Source organism: Pelecanus crispus, chromosome 18 (assembly GCF_030463565.1).
Source record: "Pelecanus crispus isolate bPelCri1 chromosome 18, bPelCri1.pri, whole genome shotgun sequence".
NCBI lineage: Eukaryota > Metazoa > Chordata > Aves > Pelecaniformes > Pelecanidae > Pelecanus > Pelecanus crispus.
The window spans coordinates 8,510,883-8,528,322 of NC_134660.1; the positions used below are offsets into that span (position 1 = coordinate 8,510,883).

Genomic DNA, 17,440 nt, shown 5'->3' on the forward strand with positions numbered 1-17,440 from the left:
CCTGTCCAGTGTTTCAACAACTGAGTCAAGGCTCTATTCAGTATTGGAAGAGTTCAGACCACTGACCTGCACACAGACCTGGCAGGTTTAGGTGCCTAATCGACAGATCAGTCACAAACCAGGCGCTTTTCATCATCTTCTCCCTCACATTCCACACAACTGCATTTTCTCATCAGTTCCTCCAACACCTTCCGGCCCCCCACTTCCCTGGATGTGCATCCATGCATCCCAACCACAAGTTCACTCATCCATTCCCCTCCCCCGTTCCCCATACGGTCGCTATTTTCTGCCTTCTCCAACTATCCAGCTCCACCACTCTCCTCACACAAATCCATGCATTCCTCCACCCATCCTCACAGACCGTGTTTCGCCTGCTCTGTCTGTCCACCCTTCTGCCCATTTCTTCCTCTGTCAACATTGGTACCGGTGTCCTCCAGGTGCAATTGCCACTGTTCAGGCCCAAACTCATGCTGTGCCTTATGTCTCGGGCTGTGGCCCATCATTGCTTCCACCTTCCCCGTGCTCTAATCTGAATTAAGCACCACCACCCCATTGAACCAACAGGCATTTTTGATGCCTGCAATTCACATCCCAGGCCTCCCTCCTACTGATCTGCTACCAGGCTGGTGAGAGAGGGGCAAAAAGGATCCTGAGCTGGGATGTGAGGAAGCAAAGAGTCACCTTGGCCCACGTATGTTGGGGGGAGCTCCATATCTTGGAGGAAGGGAAGATGAAGGTGCCCAGATTTTTTTCACAAGGCCCTCATAGCTCACTTTATGCTCTTCCCCACACAGAAGCTGTCTTCAACCAAAGAGTCGGGATGAGGCGAAGTGGCATCCTGAGCAAGCAGTATATGCCTAGGGGTGAGTTGGGGCCAGAAGGGTGTGTGCCACTGTGTCTGTGAGCAGTGGAGAAGATTTTATCTGGGAGAGCAATGTGGGAAGGAACTGATTTCTTGGGTGGTTGACAGGGAGGCACACGTCACCATGTTCTGGGAACTCAGGGGCACGGCCTGTAGTCAGCTGTCACTTTTTCTGGTTGGCATAGCAAAAGATGTTTTTCTAAGTGTGATTCGCCTCACCTGTAGTGCTGCAGGCTTTCCAGGGAAACCATCACAAAGTGGGAAGATGATGCAGAAGAGATGTCTGCTGCTGTGGGATGGGGGGCAACACTCCTCAGTGCTGTGATATTGCATCACGTCTACTGTGGTGCTAAATCACGCCCTACTGAATTGCGTTGTGATACCTAGGTACATTGCTTGATTGGTGAGTTGCATCATCCCGTCCAGGTGAACTATACCATCTTCTGTACACCGTTCCCTTCCAAGACATTACAGCAACCCCTGTGAAGGTCTTACACGTTCCTTTGCCGAGTGTCACTCTATTCCTACTACGGTGTTACGCCATTCTTGACTAAGACACTACTCCAACGCATTTTACCATCAGGTTTGATGCACCACTGATGCCAAGCCTTGCCCTAATACGAGATGCTCTTCATCTCAAACCAAGGGCAAAGGCATGGAGGATGTTGCCTTTCCATGGGCTGCTGTCATAGCAGGAAGGGAGGTCATCAAAGCCATCTCCCAGCCAAATTCAGACCTACATATTGCTGGCCTCAGATAAACCATACGCTACAAGTGTGACAGGTGAGAAAGGGAGGTCAGCGAGAAACGTCTCCACCGCTGACAATGAAAGGGAGATCAGGCAACTTCCTGTGACTCTACCTTTGATGACATGCTAAGTGCCCTTGGTAGGGTCCCCCCTTCCCTTCCAGTAGTCCAAAATGAGCAGCATATCTGCTTACGTTGAAAATCAAGCTCATCTCTTTGGAGCATTGGTCTCAAAGCAGGTGGTGGGCCCTGCTCCTATGTCTGAGATGTGGTCTGAAGGTTTGAGGAGCTGCAGGGTACCTCCTGCCGTTTGGGTGAAGCTCTATTGTGGGACTGTCTCACACTATGTGCTAGGGGGACAGACAGACTCCTCTCAATGCCATGGTAGGCCTGAACTAAGATGAAGCATGGCACATTCAGGCAATGTGAGGGCACAGCTGCCATGTGCGTTGGACAGAAAGGGGCTTAGAGCGATGAGGAACTGTGGTCTAAGGGAAACATGTTGACAGCCTCAGGGACCTTTCGTTGCTATTTGTCAGCTTCTGCAGCTGGCATTTCTGTGGCAGGTTTGGATACACAACTCTTTCCCACTACAAGCAAACACCTCAAATTTAAAGTTTCCGACGTGCAGCCAGGGAGTCAGACAGCTCTTGTGTCTTCCTCAGGCTTATTCCAGAGGGGAGTATGGTTCTTTTCTTCGCCTCCTACAGTGGAGCTGGAAGCTGTGACAGTAAATGTAACCATCCAGGACTTTGTAGCCGATGTGGTGTCTGAGCTGTTTTTCCGCAATATGCAGCAAGTCTCTGAGGAGACCATGTTTGTCTTTCCTGTGGACTCTGACACTGTTGTACACACCTTCTACGCTACCATGGGGGACACTCGTATTGAAGCAATGCTCTGGGAGAAGGAGGAGGTACTGGGATTGCGGTGGGAGGGGGTGGTCTGCAGATTGGGCTGAAGCGTGCAGGCGAGAGAATGGAATCCTGTGGAGACCTCAGTGACACATTTTTCTCCCCCTGTGGCAGGCCCAGCAGCTGTACAAAGCCACTTCAGGCATGGAGAATTTGAGATACCTGCAGGACCAGTGGGATCTTTGGGGTCCTGTCTTCGCTTGTTTCCTGGGGACCGTGCCTCCTAACACGGAGGTGGTCATCAGCCTGTGCTATGTCCAGGAGCTGCCACTGCAGCCTGATGGAGCTGCCCAGTTTTGCTGGCCACACGAGCTGTTCCCCCAGCTAAAATACATTAGTGAGTGATCTCCTCAGGTGCATCGCCCAGGGAGGAACACATCACTCCCCAGCATCCCTCCGGGGGGGGACCCCTGTATCTGCACACGTGCCTCAGTGAGAGAATCTGAATATTCCCCCTTGCACCTCACAGTCAGGAACCCCGCGGGTCTCCCCATTTATACCACAGCAAGAGACCCCCACAGATCCCTGTACAAACCACAGGGCGAGTCTACAGATTCACCACCACCACCGCCACACACACCTCCCCCTCCCCCGCCAAGCACCACAGTGAGGGACATCTCAGATGCCACATTTCCCCCCTACCAACGACAGACAGTGCCCCACCATAGCTGTCTGCTGCCCTAGGGTCTCTTGTTTCACCTTCTCACCCCTCTTTCTCACTGCAGGCTGGATCCTTTCTGAGGAGGAGACGTTCGAAAACCTGCGCTTCAGCATCTCTCTGAAGTCAGCCCGTGGTGTGTCCCATATAGTCATGAACAGCAGCTACACCCCTCTGCAATACACAGCTCCAGACCAGACGTCTGCTGAGGTACGGCCCTGCCAGATGCTAGTGTCCCAAAGCGGGAGGGAAGGGAAGGATCTGCAGCCTGCTGACGCACCTTAGGACTCCTCAATCCTTTCACTTGGCTCTCTTTCCTCCCCACCCCCTACTTGTCCTCAGGTCTCCTTGAAATCGCTACCCTTGATGTGGGATGATCTGGACTTGCTGGTGTATTACAGAGAGTCTCAGACTCTCAGCGCTGTGGTGGAGAGGAGAGATCCCAAAGCCCCACCTGGTGAGCGAGGAGGGTGGAAGTGGGCATCAGGGACACTGGGGGGATCTGAGGGGCTTTTTAGGCAATAGTTGGGAGCTGAGGGATATGTGGAGGACAAAACCAAAGAGACAGGGAAGGGGGCTCCAACCTAAAAATCCTCCTTGTTTACCCACACACGCTCCAGGCTCTCTGCTGGGAGACCCTGTGGTGATGGTGACACTGATGCCCAACATTCCTGAGGTGGTGCCCAGTCCAGGCCAGCTTGGGGAGTTCCTCTTTCTCATGGACCGCAGCCTCTTCCAGGATGCACAGGTACCAGCAGCAGAGGTCTTCAGGGGGGAATTCCCACACCGGTCATGCCCGGCTGGTGGGGATAGAGGCAAGCTGCTTCACGTGGGCGGATGTTCTGCCTAGCTTCCCCATCTCAGCTCTGCCCATCCCTCCATCTGTCCCCAGAACACACTGCTCTTCCTCCTCAAGAGTTTGCCTCTGGGCTGTTACTTCAACATCTACAGTTTTGGGGCCACTTTCAAAGCCTTCTATCCGTGAGTTGGGAGTGAGGATGGGGCAGGGCCACGGGGTAAGTCGAATAGGACTTTTCTAAGGGAAACTATGGGACAAGCACTTGCTGGAGGGCAGTTATGGGGCAGGATATGTTGGGGGCAGTGAGAGGGTAAGTCCTCTTTTCAGGGTGCTTCTGTAGCACTGGTCGTGAGGTAGGGCTTTCCTAGGGAGTGGCCATGTGAGGGTAGCCGTGGGCCAGGTTCTCCCACCTCTAACACTCTGGGTGCCCTCCCACAGGCAGAGTGTGGAATACACGCAGGAAAGCATGGACAATGCAGTGAGGCGCATCTCCTCCATCTGCCCTGATCTGGGGGGCTGTGACCTGTTGGGCCTCCTAAGGTCTATCTACAGCACTCCTCACCTTCATGGGCACCCCCGCCAGGTATCAGGGGCCAAAGGGCTATGGGGAGGGGAATGGGTGCAAACAATGGGGTAAAGGTAGACTTCAGGGCTCAGGGTGAGCCATTCTGCTGCTGTTTGCACCGGGAGTTGGCATGTGGAGGGGCATCCTCGTGGCAGAAGGTGACACCGTCTTTGGGGTGGGCAGCATGGGAGGGCTTCTGTGGAGCTTGCCTGCACTTGGGGAAGGTGGATCTTCCATGTGGGGTGTCCCTTTGTGCTAAGAGGTGTCCTGGTGTTAATGAAAGGAGACACACAATCTCTTTTCCTGTCTCAAGGCCAGTGGGCGCGAGAGGGTAAGGGAGCAAACTGGGAAGGCTTCCTGCATTTTAGGAGGGTGTCTTTCCTCTACGGGGGTGCCCAGCCCTGGCAATCTTTGCTTGCCCTCCTCTCTCCCTCAGCTTTTCATCTTCATCCAAAGGAGGATCTCCAGTGAAGAGGAAGCTGTCATGGCTGAGGTCTACCGTTACCGGGACCACCACCGGTAATGGGGGAGCCCTCTTCCTGTCCCCTAGTGTGCTAATTCACAACCTTCCTCTCCCCTTGACTATCAGAGTCCTTCAGACATTCTCCCAGGTCCCAGTCTGCCCCAGATCTTCTCTTTACATCGATGGAACTTCAGCAACAACCCCCCCACACGCACTTTCCTTACCTCACTAAGACCACCCATACTCGTCATCTAGCGGGCCTCCTCTCCCAACCTTTCCCTGCTCTCCTCAGCACTTTTCCTCTTCTCCCCCATCCCCCCCCCCCCCCAACCCCCCGCAATACCTCAATGTGCTCTGCGGGCCCAAAACCCATTCTCACGAGCTCCCTGTCCAGCAGGCAATGCCTCTCACCCCAGAGTGAATGGGAAAACTCTGAGTCAGTTTCATTTCTACAATTAGAGGCATTCTTCCCTCTCCAGACTTTGTCCTTTGTACCACTCTTGTCCTTTGTGCCTCTCACCTTTGTCCCATCTCTAAACTCCCCCTCTTTTCCTGTACAGGTGTTTCTGTTTTCCTACTAACGGATGTGACAGCTTCAACCTTTCCCAGGCCATGGCCCTGGAGACCAAAGGTGAATGCGTGTGCATCCACTCTAGGGTGGACATGACATCCGAGGTAATGACCCAGGTACCCCTCTGCTCTATTCAATACCTCACATGGCTCTCCTAGACATGCAGGGCAATCCAAATACTACCATCCACTCCAACTCAGAGACCCCCTCCAACTTCCCCCCCGCCCAGAACTGGGAGGGAACCCAAGTGGTCTGTGCCCTCTGCTTCCCCTCACCAGGGAGTGAGATGCCTGCAGCGGGCTCTGCAGCCTCTGGCGAGTGGGATCTCACTACGCTGGGACCTTCCACCTGGCCTGGAGGTGTCAATGATCAGAAAAGCTCCTGAGATGATCTTCCAGGGACATCAGAGCTCCATCTATGCCCAGATCCATGGGCAAGCACAGGTGAGAGTGATCCAGGAACCATATGCACTGGGACAGGGATTTCTGGGAGGTAAAGGACCTACTCCCTCTTTCACCTTCCCAGCACTGAGTCCTTCACCTACACTAGACCCGAGAGAGACTGCGATCAGGGCTCTGTGAACCCCCTTCTTTACCCCAGAGAGACCACTGCTTCTGCTCCACCCATGGACACCTACTACCTTAGTAGATCAGGGAGGGAACCTAGGTAGCCCGGCTGCCAGTGCCTTGCCAATGAACATTTCTGTCTGACTCTTCCTTTGCACCACCAGGATCCAGAGGTGGGTGAGGGAGCCGTGACCCTTCAGTACCACGTGGGCAGCCACTCCTTCGATTACACGCTCAGGTTCTCACTGTCCCCATCATCAGACGACAGGTGAGAGGGTAACACACTTGCCCACGAGGCAGAGTGGCATTGGCAAGGTCTGGAGGAGGGACAGCAGGTGTCATTTGCTGGCATCCTTCCCACTGTAGCCTGAGGTGGGAAGAGAATCTGGGCATCCAGTGCTGTCCCCTTGTCCCCTCTGCCCTGACCTCGGGAGAGGACCTGAGTGACCATTAACCCACTGCCCCCTCTTCTTTACTCCACGTGTCCCACGCCCCTCCCCGAGGTGGAACCAAGGACTAACTCCCTGCCCCTGCAGGCTGCCTGTGCACCGCATGGCCATGATGCACCTGCTGTGGAAACTCTCCTGGGAGGGGACAAGCAGGGCAGAGAAGGACATCCGGCACGGCGCAGTTAAGTCCAGCCTCAGCCTGGGGGTTCCGTCCCCCTTCACATCCAGTGTGGCAATACGCATGAAACAGAGGGACGGCTGGCACCGTGGTAAGGCCAGAAACAGTGGGGACAGCACTGGGAGGGGAAAGCGGGACTTGTTGGTCTGATGCCTCCTCACCATCTGCAGCCCCCTACCCTGTGGGCCTGACCACCCTTTTGCCTATCTCTAATACCCATGAGTCAAACCCCCATCTCCCTGCCTCTCTCCGCAGATTCTTTGCCTCCAGACTCCTCCGTGTTGTTCTCTCCCTCTTGCAACCTGGTTCCCTGCCAGCTGCTCTGGTTGCGTGGCTCCAGGCCTGTGCGGTTCAAGTCCACCAAGTTTTGGATGCTCCAGAAGTGCCAGTTCTGCCTTGAGACACTTGGTCGCAAAGCCCCTGACGCTGAGGCACTCACCCAGCTTTCAGCATCCTGTAGAGGTAAGGAGAAACTTCTCAGCTGAGCATGCTCAAAATGTGTTGCACTAGGGTTGAACTCTCCTTTCAGCATTTATCTTCTCACCAGACTTCCTGGTTGGCATTGTGCTGGGGATGGATGGAGTGACAGACAAAGCAAACTCCTACATCTGAACTCTGGGCTGGAAACTCAGAATCAAATGCTTAATACTTCCCTGAAGTAACCTTGTCCTTGTCTCCAATTATCCTTAGCTCCGCACCCAAACACTAAGTTTGTCACAAAATATCTGCATGAATCTTTAGCTTTACCCTCGTACAGTTCAGAAAAGAAGAGCCAGCTAGCAGAGACATAGCCGTTTGCACGGCAGTTTCCAGGCTTCCTCTCCTTCCAGCCTTCTGCCTGTCCAGGGCTCATCTTCTGACCTCCAAGGATCACCTGCTGGGGACTTCTTGTGACTGCTGCTGCTGAGGAGAGTTAACTTCTGTAGACTTGTGCTTCAGCCATCTCTAATGGTCAGCGTCTGTTGGCTGTTTCCTAATTAGGGAGGGTCTATGCTTATGTCTTCAACAGACTTCTAATGGTGGGAGAAGGTGGCAAGCACTTTTTCAGCTGGTGTTTGGGAAGCAGCTGTGTATCTGGTAGGCAAGAACATAGAGCTAGCTAACACAGACATAGCAGTTGTCTCAGCAGTTAGTGCAGCAGGGGTGCAGAGGGGTCCAGCAACTGTTCAGGCCTGTATGGGGCTGAGTGAAGGTTGTGCAGCATGCCACAAAATACCTTCTCCAGCACTGACTGGTGCATTTGCCCTTGGTACATTGGAAGCCCCAGTCCAGACAGAGCATAAAAGGAAGGTAGTGTTGTCTAGGTCTTGAGCTGGAGAGAGAGGCTGGTGCTTCACCCTGGGGCCAGGGCCGAAGTGCCCTCCTCTGTGGGAGGTATGTTCTGGTCAAGGCTCGGACTTGCTAACTGAAGGAGCTAAAAGGAATAAGTGAGCACACTGCACGCCGTCAGGGTGAATGACGAGGAGATTGTCCTGGTCTGCAGACAAAAAAGCCTGAGTTACGTGAAGCAAGGAGGATGGGACCTCTGGGGGCCGTAGTCAGAATGGGGAAAGGTGGGGGCTCGTGGCTTCTGACAACAGGGGGAAGGCTCCTGCTCAACCTGCAACTTCAGACTAGGTATAGTGCCTTGGGCACAGGTGAGGACAAACGAGGCCTGTCAGGGGAGGCATCCAGAGCCAGCTGAGCCTGCACCTAGTGTCCAAGCAGAGGGGAAAGGCATGTGATAGTTACTGGAAACTCTTCCCTGCAGGACATGAAGGCACCCAGCTGCCAACCCAACCTCACGCTTCAGGAGGAGGTGTGCTGCTCATCAGAGGCCAGGACCGAAGAAGCCGCAGAGTCTTCCAAGTCTCTTGTCTGGCCCTTGGACTATTACCCATTGCTGCTTTTCCGTGTGGACAGCAATGACGCTACCAGGCATAACCTGGAGCATATCATGTGTGATTATGGAGCCCTGGGGAGGGAGGCATTGGAGCCCACATGGTGTTCCTCAGTCCTTCCAGCCAAAGAGAAAGGACTGGTAGAAATGGACTCATCCTGCAGGTCAACAACTGGCTGCGTGGCTGGTACCACGGGCAGGGCTTTTACTGCTATGACTGCAGGACCCTCTCCGAGGAACAAGGGTTACTGAAAAGGAACAGGGTCCATCTGACCATGTGGGACAAAAGTGCTGTTGTGAACAGGCTTGCAAATCTAGCAAGGAGGTCTGTAAGGTAGCCTTGAGGAAGGGCTACAGTAATCTGAAGAAAAGTGAGGGCACAAGGGGTTGAGCAGATGTGTTTAGGGGACAGGATGACAGGGAAGGCTCTCACTCTTCCCCTGAAAAAGCTGCATGACTTGGGGCCCATCTCAAATGCCTGTACAGAAATGCGTGGAGCGTGGGGAGCAGAAAGGAGGAAATCTGCACAGCTGCAGAACCACGATCTCTTTAGGATGATATAGACCTGGTGGGGTAATTCTCACACTTGGAGTCCTGCAATGGATGGGTACAGGCTTTTCGGGAAAGACAGGGTGGGAAGCTAAGAAGGATGGGTTGCATTTGATGCAAAGGAATGGCTTGAGTGCATGGAGATTTACTGGTTCATCACCTGTCCCAAGGAAGAGAGTTTGTGAGCAAGGATCAGATGACAGGTCAGCACGGGTGATGTTGATCCACTGGATCAAGAAGAGGACGTAGATGAATCCATCTTTAGGCAGCTGAAGAACACCTCACAGTCACAGATCGTGACACTCCTGGACAGTTTTAACAAACCCCAATATCTGCTTGAAAGGCAATCTGGCTGGATGCAAGAAAGCCAGGAGGTTGCTCTTATGTACTGAAGCCTATGTTGTGATGCAGGTGCCTGATGAAACAGCTAGGAGAGATGTTGTATTTGACCTGCTACTCACAAACAAGGAGGACCTGGTCAAAGATGTGAAGGTCAAGGGCAGCCTTAGCTGCAGCGATCGTGAGATTGGAGTGACCAAGACACACAGCAGAATTACAACTCATGGACTTCAGAAGAACAGATTTTGCCTTGTTCAGGATCCTGCAGGAAACTGTTGTGGAGGTCCAGCGCAGCTGGATGATCTTCCAGGACCCAATCCTCCGAGATCAAGACTGGTCCAGTCCAGTGGCAGAAATGCAAGGAAGTGTGCCGGAAGGCCAGCTTAGATGGACATAGAGCTCCTTAGTCCGATCAAACACAGAAAGAAAGTATGCAAAGGTGGAAGTGGAGACAGGCTACTTGAGAGCAACACAAAGACATTGCCCAGCCATGTAGGAATGGAGTTACGAATGCCAAAGCTCAGCTGGAGCTGAAATTTGCAAGGGAGGTGAAGGACAACAGGAAAGGCATCTCTAAGCACACTGACAGCAAAAGGAAGCCTAAGGCGAGTGTGGGCACCTTGCTCAGTGGTGCAGGGGACTCGGTGACAAAGGATGTGGAAAAGACTGCCTTAGTCTTGAACTTTTGGGGCTCAGTTTTAACTGATAAGGTTTTCCCTCAGGTCTACCATGTCTCTGAGTCTCCCAGCAGAGTCTGTATGAGTGAAGCAGTACCCACAGTAGAATCACAGAACCATAGAATGCTTTGGGTTGGAAGGGACCTTTGGAGGTCATCTAGCCCAGCCCCCCTGCAGTGAGCAGGGACAGCTTTAACCACATCAGGTTGCTCAGAGCCCCGTCCAGTCTGACCTTGAAAGTTTCTAAGGATAGGGCCTCCACTACCTCTCTGGGCAACCTGTTCCAGTGCTTCACCACCATAATTGTAAAAAAGTAGAAGTAGAAGATAGGAATCATGTAGGCCGGTTAGACCTACACAAGTCCATGGGATCAGGTGCATCCAAGAGTGCCACAGGAGTTGGCTGATGCCACTGCAGGGCAGCGACTCTATCATCTTCAGAAGATCATGGCAACTGAGAGAGGTTCCCGATGACTGGAAAATAGTCGGACATCTCACCCATCTTCAAGAAGGGGAAGGAGAAGAGTTCAGGGACCTACAGGCCTGTCAGCCTCCCCTGAGTCCCTAGGAAGGATATGGAGCAAATTCTCTTAGAAGGACCATCCCGTATGGGTTTATCAAAAGTAAATCATGCCTGACCAACCTCACTGCCTTCTTGGATAAGGTAACTGGCACTGTGGACGAGGGACGGGCAGTGGATTCTGTATACCTTGACTTTAGCACGGCCTTTGACAATCTCCCAAAGTCTCCTTATCATCCGATTGATGAGATATTGGCTGAGTTAAGTGAATAATAAAGCTGGTGGAAAACTGGCTAGACTGTGGGGCTCAACGAGCAGTTATCAGCAGTTCGGAGTCCGGCTCGTGGCCCAAAACCTGTGCAATTCCAGAGGGATCTCTCATGGTAACAGTACCGTTTAACATCTTCATTGATGACCTGGGCATTAATGGACAGAGTGCACTCCTAGCAAGTTTGTGAACAACACAAAATTGGGAGCAGTAGGTGCGTGGTCAGTACAGTGGAGGGCAGGGACAAGCTGGAGGAATGGCCTGACAGGAACCGCATGACATTCCATAAAAACAAATGCAAAGTCTTTCATCAGGAATGGATCAGGAATGGAATAACTCTATGCAAGGCCCAGGGCGCACACGCTTAAGGAAGCAGCTCTGCAGAAAAGGATCTTGGGGTCCTAGCAGACAACTAGTTGAACAGAAGTCAGCAGCGTGCCCTTGCAACAAAGCAAGCCAACCGCATCCTGGGCTGTATTAGCAAGAGTGTAGCCACTAGGTGCGGGGAGGTGATCCTTCCTCTCTATTCAGCACCATCTGCTAGCCTGCATCATGGGGTACTGTGTCCAGATTCTGCTTCCACTATACGAAAGGCATTGACATACTGGAACGAATCTAGTGGAGGGCCACTAAACTGAGGGGGCTGAGCACGTGGTACGTGAGGAAAGGCTGAGAGAGCTGGGTTTGTTCCTCTTTCAGAAGAGGAGACCTTGTTTCTCTCTACAACTGGCTGACTGGAAGAAAATAAAAAGAAGCCAGAGGCAGACTCTTCCTGGAAGTGCACAGCATTAGGCTAAGAGGCAACAGACGCAAGTTGGAACATGGGAAATGCTGAATGGATATGAGGGGGTTTTTGGGTTTGGGGGTTTTTTTAATTATAAGGATAATCAAAAACTGGTGGAATCTCCATCCTTAGAGCTATTCAAGACTTGACTACACAGGTACCTGAGCGAGCTGTTCCGATGAGACCTGCTTTGAGTACGGATTTGGACGAGACCAATTCCAGAGGTCCCTTCCAACCTCTGTATACCTTTAGGCCAGCCTTAAAGGACCCCTAGTTCTGCCCCGACTACTCTGTGCCTGAGTGCTGGTTTTTCTGCCCATGAAAGCCCTTAAATCTGCTCCTGAACTGAGCCACGTGTGAGACTATAATGCCCATGGGCTCTGCTTGACCCTCCTCACCTTCAGTCTCTTGTGATCCAGTGCTGTTGTAGCTCCAAAGAAGTCTTATGTCTTGGAATGTGGAAAGGAAGAGCTCATGCTGAGGCTGGTGGGTTTAAGAGTGGATGATGGAGAAGGACCCCTGCGGGGCCCTCAATGGTGAACATGAGCCATAACGGGGGAAGGAGCAGGAAGGAGTAACATGAGTGATGCTCATGGGCGGAATTAAGGGTGTTCAGAGAGAATTATGCCGGGTAAACTGGAGCATGTAGGACGGATTTTAGGATACCTCTGAGGGACTGAGAAGATCTGAGGATGCTCTGGGAGGAGTGGAAAAGGTTCAGGATGCTTGTGGAGGTCTGGGAAAGTCCAGGGAGGATGGAGGACAGTTAAGTATGCCTGGAGAAGGCAGAATTTAAGGCTACTAGCCGTTACCTATCTCACACGAGCTGTGTGAATGGTTCTGTCTTCCAGAGCAGGAGCCTTCTCCTGAAGAGCAGGTGACGGAAGAACCACCAGCATCTAACATCAGTTGGGACTGGACAATTTCACCACTGTCAACAAGACTGTGTGACTTCTCCGGGCTCAGGGTAGTGGTGGCACTCCAGAAAGCAAATGGCTCCTGGGCCCTCACCACAGCCCTGGCCTCTGCTTTGGGGCTCAGCAAGGCTGATGTTGAGGGACAAAGGCCCAGTGAGGTAAGCAGATCAGGGGCAGGAGTGGGGCACTGTCATGAGCTGAACCTTCCTCTGCTCCAAGTTTCCAGTCTGAGCTGAACTGAGAGGAAGAGGTCAAAGCAGTTGGCATACAGAGCCTCTCCGCTTGTGGAAGGCGGGCGTGGAGGGTATGGGGTGGAATCACAAGAGGTACCTGGGAACTTTCCGATTTTGAGGATTTCAGAAGCTTAGAGAGTTTGTGTGGATGTCTGGAGCTCCTACTTTTTCCACGTGCTGGTTTAAGTCTGATCTTTCTTTGTATTTGATTGTTCTGCCTTCTCCCACAGGATGTGCAGCCAACTGCCTGGGCCACGGTTTTGGCCTTAGTCTGGTTGCACCAGTATAAATGGAAGGTATCTTGGTCAGAGCTTCTGGAGGCCAAAGCTTGTAGGTGGCTGCGGGACCAAGCTGGTAAGATTTTGCTGGGAGGAATCACGCTCTGGGCCTTTCCCACCAAATCCACAGCTGACACCTGTTGACCCATGTTCCTCCTTCCCAGTGCTCCTGTAGGGCGGTCTACGAGACTGTTGATACACACCGTATTCCCTTACTGAGTTGCAGCCCCCCCTCTACTTTTTCTCTCTGCTTGCAGAGGTCCAGCTGGATGAATGTCTGGAGGCAGCAAATTCCCTATTAGGCTGCTTTGTGGAGCCCACCGTCTTCAGGATTTGAACATACCCCGCTACTGGCGGTGGTCAAGAAGCTGGTTGGGAACACAGCCAGGACAGCTGACCCAAACTGGCCAAAGGGATATATCACATATCATTAACATCATGCTCTTGTGGGACTGAGTGGCGGCGTGGGTACTTAGTTGCTGTCCGGGGCCAACGCACCACAGCTGGCTTCTTCACACGTTTGCTCTCTACCATAATATGAGAGTTTGCACTGTGTTCTGAAAATAACCCTAAATACGTATACTACACGTTCCTTCATTTTTCCACATTCTGCTTTTCTCTGAGGTTTACGCAAATAGTCATCTGCTCAAAATACCAGATCTCAGGCAGAAAAATCCTGTTCAGATACTACAGAAAAACACCTTCTTCATGAACCTACCTATCTGTCTGTCTGTCTATCTGTCTATCTTTACCTCCCTCCCTATGTACCTTTCTTCCTGTTTTTTGTAGAAACGCAAGACCAATGTTATTTGCTTTTGCAGGCGTTGATTCACTCATCCTCACAAGCTAGAGGACTTTTTTTTTTCTCTCTCTTTTTTTTTTTTTTTTTTTTTTTTTAAAAGAAGGTTTTGTCAAATTAAGGGGTGGACTTCATTGTATCACTGCAGTGCCTACTGTAAGGTGCCCAGTGCCATTTCAGCTGTTCTGCAGTGTCTGAAACACCTGCCAGACAGGAGGCAGGATATAAAGGACTGATATTCTGGAGAGTGAATGGAATACCACGTGGCATGGGATCCAGCTGCCTAAATAGGGATGTCTAGTGCCATTTATGATGTTCTAGGATTTTCAAGTGTATTGGGTTGACATGGCAAGGTTTTGGTAGTGGGGAGGCTGCAGGGGTGACCTCTGTGGGAAAAGATTGCCCCATGCCAGTCACAGATGGTTCCAAAACAGACCCACTGCTGGCCAAAGCTGAGCCAATCAGCAAAGCTGGTGGCATCCCTGTAAAAATGTATTTAAGGAAAGGTGAAAAATGCTACACAGGCAGAGCAGGAGGGAAAACAAGAGTGAGAACAGCAGTGCAACCACCAGGGGGAGAGTGGGGGAGGCGGAGGTATTTCCCTGCAGCCCATGGTGGAGCAGATAGTCATGCTGCAGCATGTGGGCATCTGGGAGCTAGCCAAGATCAAACCCTAAAAAAAAAAAAAAAAAAAAAAATCCTTTTTAAACAGTGGTTACTTTTCCACATCTACATTTTTTATGGTGATTTTTTTGGGGCAGTTGAATCTCACACTTAAGATTAGATCAAATTTACCCCACATGCAAGGATGGTTACAGCATCCCGAAATTTCCCAATATATTAACACAAAGTTGATTTTCTACCCTGGAACCTCTTAATGGCTTCATGGACCTCCTTGTTTCTCAAGTTGTATACGAGGGGATTTACCATTGGGATCACAATTGTGTAGCAGGTGGGAACACTTTACTCAGATTTAGGGAATTATTGGCAGGCGGTAACACATACATGGTAGCAAGGATCCCATAGAATTGTTTAGGTTGGAAAAGACCTTTAAGATCATCCAGTGCAACCATTAACCTAACACTACCAAGTCCACCACTAAACCAATTATGGGTAGAGCCATAATTCCATGTTTCCTGGCTTGGTGGCTGGTTTATTTTTTAATGAAAGCAAAAATTAGGAATCATTAAGGTTGGAAAGGATCTCTAAGATCATCAGTCCAGCCATCAACCCAACACCACCATGCCCACTAAACCATGTCCCCAAGTGCCACGTGTACCCAATGTAGATGTAGAAAGTAGTGATCACAATGAGGAGAGATGAACAAGTAGAAATGGCTTTCTGCAACCCCATTGGGGGCCCAGAAAGTCAAATTCAGCATCAATACAATGATCACCAAAGTGACTACAAAGCCGGTACTTCAGAAAAGAGCTGCCAGCCCTGCAATAATATCCTTGTTCCTTAGAGCTGTGTAATGAAGAGGACTACACAGATAGCTAAATAGCAATCACACGGCGTCATGGCTAGTAGCAGAGGTTCAGTTCCTCCCAAGGCGCCAAACATGCAACTGTGCAGTACAGTCCCTGAAAGAAAGACTTTTTCTCTGTGAGGAAATTGGTTAGGAACAACAGGAACAATATTGGTTGTATAGCAGGTCTCAAGGAAGGAAAGATTACCCAAGAAAAAATAAATGGGGATGTGGAGGCTTCAGTCCACACGTACGGTAAGAAGGAACAGAAGTGTTCCCAGAAACGGCTACGAGATAAAAGAGCAAGAGCAACACAGGGAGCTGTCTCCGATGAAGATCCCAGTGGACTGAATTCTGTCACAGAAGTTCGATTCCTTGAGTCAGCACGCAGATGGGACCCAGAGGACAGAGACTCAGTCATACAAATGAAAACTCCAGGAACATATGAAGAATTACTACACTGATTTCACTCCAGCCTTGGCAAGAGTTTGACGCTAAGCAAACTGATTTATCTTCTTCACTAAGACAGCATCAATGTAGATGTTTTATGCTCCTTCATGGACAGGTTCTCATCATTCAAGCCAAAACTGACCTGTGACTGGTAGTGCCTGGACTTTTCTGTAGACAAACTACACTGGAGTGAATTTCCCCTATTCAGTTATGTTTAGCCATTTAAGCAATTTTCCAAAAATGTCACAGAATCACATAATAATTAGGGTGGAAGAGAACTCTTGAGGTCATCTAGTCCAATTTCCCCCTGCTCAAGCAGGGCCGGGTAGAACAGGTTCCAAGACTGTGTCTAGTCGGGTTTTGAATATCTCCACAGATGGAAACTCCACAACATCTTTGGGCAACCTGTTCCACTGTTTGCCCACCCCCACAGTAAAAATGCTTTTTGTGGTGTTCAGCAAGTCACTGTAAGAAAGGCAGTACTCTATTTTTATTTTATTTTTGTAAGACTACCACTAAACTCAAAGGTCATACTCCTGAAATCCCCTGTTGATGTTCGCATTTCATTTGCCCTTTCTCCCTCCCTTTGCTATCAACAAGCAAACTAACCAGTGGCTTGCCTCAGGATGGACATCAGCATCTGATTTTCCAGCTCTTCAGACTTTTTTAGGGTTTGGAAATTTGGCTTAAAGGAGTTCAAATGCAATGATTCTGACTGTAGATACTGGTGTTTTCATTTGCAACCACACAGAGTTGTCAAACTGCTGAAAAATTTCAGAACTTTTTTTTTTCCCCCTACTCCATTCAGGACAAGATCTCAGTATGTATAATTTGAGAATGTTTTGATAAAGAAAAAATCGGTCCCTCTGAAAGCAATGCTGGAAGTCAAGCCCACAAACACACCTTTTTTTTTCCCTGTACAACTGGCAAAATAGAATACACCTAGACTCATGTCTTCGGTGGTGAACAGAGTTCACCGTAAGTACTTTTTTAATTAATTTCAATTTTTTCATTTTCATATAATGAGTGTAGCATGCCGAAAACACTTGAAGAAAAAAGCCAAAAAGATGCATCCCTCACCACTTCATAGGTTAGCCAGGTTTCACTCGTCTTTATTCGAGAAAGTTACGTTTTACTTCAGCTCATTGTGTGTCTTTTATTTCGAAAGGACAGCATTCCCTGAATGTCCCACCCTAGCAACATTAGAAAGGTGTGGTCATGCGCATGCTAAGACCGCCCACCTCCGCCTGCGGTTTCCCTCCAAACAGTAGAAAGCATTGGAGATGGAAACTTGGATGTCAGAGCTACCAGAACCTGATGAAGAGAACATGACTAGAAAATAAGCCTCCACTCCTGGTTAAGGGGTCAACGGTATCAGGGGAGACAGGAAGGATACAAAAAGTATCGCGTGTCACTGGGAAGTCCCTTGAACCTTGAGAAAAAATAACCAAAAGCTACTTGAGCATGTGATTGCCAAACCTAGAGCACACATGGCAGTATATGGGGTGTTC

General features: G+C 50.5%; 1 pseudogene; it reads left to right on the forward strand.

Moving 5' to 3' along the window:
• The first annotated feature begins 820 nt into the window (after positions 1-820).
• On the forward strand, positions 821-13,485 carry LOC142595322 (von Willebrand factor A domain-containing protein 5A-like; annotated as a pseudogene).
• The last annotated feature ends 3,955 nt before the right edge of the window (positions 13,486-17,440 follow it).